This window comes from Otolemur garnettii, unplaced genomic scaffold, assembly GCF_000181295.1.
Source record: "Otolemur garnettii isolate 467f Iridium unplaced genomic scaffold, OtoGar3 scaffold00061, whole genome shotgun sequence".
NCBI classification, from domain to species: Eukaryota; Metazoa; Chordata; class Mammalia; order Primates; family Galagidae; genus Otolemur; species Otolemur garnettii.
Window position 1 is genome coordinate 2,227,739 of NW_003852456.1, and position 1,613 is coordinate 2,229,351.

The 1,613-nt window shown below is 40.2% G+C and overlaps 1 protein-coding gene across 1 annotated transcript in view; it reads left to right on the forward strand.

Annotated features, from left to right (window-relative positions):
- The window catches only part of UFSP2 (UFM1 specific peptidase 2), an 18,521-nt gene that overhangs the window by 10,918 nt on the left and 5,990 nt on the right, over positions 1-1,613 (forward strand).

Below are 1,613 nucleotides of genomic sequence, written 5' to 3' on the forward strand. Positions count from 1 at the left end.
CAGCTACTAGGGAGGCTAAGGCAGGAGGATCTCTTGAACCCAGGAGTTGGAGGTTGCTGTGAGCTATGACACCAGGGCTCTTTATCCTCAGGGCAACAATGTGAGAGTCTGTCTCAAAAAACAAACAAACAAACAAACAGATAGCTTGCAGATGGTGACTTGAACAAAAAGAATACATATGATTGCATTTAGGGCCCATCTAAATAGCCCAGGATAATCTCCCTATCTTAAAATCCTTAATTTATTATTACATCTATGAATACCTTTTCTTTCTTTTTTTCTTTTCTTTTTTTGTTTGTTTGTTTGCCATGGAAGATAGCATTCGTAAGTTCCAGTTTCAGGGATTAGATGGTCAGTATCTTTTGGAGACCATTTTTTTAGCCTATCACAATGGTTGAGTTATATATTTTCTATCTGTACTTGTGCTTGAACAGAATATATATATTCTCTTAATTGGTGGGGGAAGGTTCTATCTTTGCCCATAATTCCTCTCACCTAAGTTTTAAAAAGTAATACTAGTTCATATGAAAAGGTATTTGCATTCTTATTATTGTACTACAAGTAAGAATTTATATGCTATTAACCCTTATTTTCAAGTCACTAAGTCACATACCTGGGCTGTAATCAATGGCAGGTTTACAGAATTGCAGAAACATTCTTCCTGTGTTCCATCGTATGGATCCTTCATCTGTTTCTTCCTTCCTTCCTTTAGTCCTTCCTTTAGTCCTTCCTTCAGTCATTATTTACTCATTAGCGTTTTAGAACCACTATATGCTGGGCCTCTTGAAGAAGCTTAGGCTCAGAAATGAATAAGACACAATGCATGCCCTCACTGAACCCTCAAATTAGTGTAGATACGCAGATTATTTTTTAAATGATAATAAGTAATATTTCAAGTAGAGATAAGTGCTTTGAAAAATAAAAAAATAAAGCAGGACAGATAATAGCCAAGGCAGAGGCTTGGATGGTAAGAGAGTCAATGTACCATTCACAGGCTGGACGGTCAGACAAGATCTCTGACATCTAAAAGAGACCAGAGTGACTAAAGGTGCAGTCGTACAAGTGTTTCAGGAAAGGCTGACCATAGTGGCTCACGCCTATAATCCAAGCACTGTAGGAGGCCAGGTCAGGTGGATCACCTGAGCTTAGGAGTTCGAGACCAGCCTGAGCAAGAGCAAGACCTGACTCTACTAAAAATAGGAAAATTAGCTGGGTGTAGTGGTGGGCACCTATAAGCTCAGCTACTCTGGAGGCTGAGACAAGAGGATCACTTGAGCCCAGGAGTTTGAGGTGGCTGTGAGCTCTGATGCCCGGGCACTCTACTCAGGGTGACAGAATGACTCTGTTTCAAAAAAAGAAAAAAAAATTATTTGGGGAAAGAATTCCCTAGACCAAAAGAACCATAGACTTTGAGGTGAAATTGCCCCTGGTTATGTTCAAATTGAAGTAAAGTATTGGGGCACCGTGTAGGGGATGGCCTGGGAGAGGAAGCCAGAAGACAGGTGTTGCTGGGGTCCTTAGTAAGGACTTCAGACCCTGAATAAAAACCCAACAGGGTCTAACATGAAACCATAGTTCTATGAAGGCATTTTCATGAGGAACTAAAGTAACAG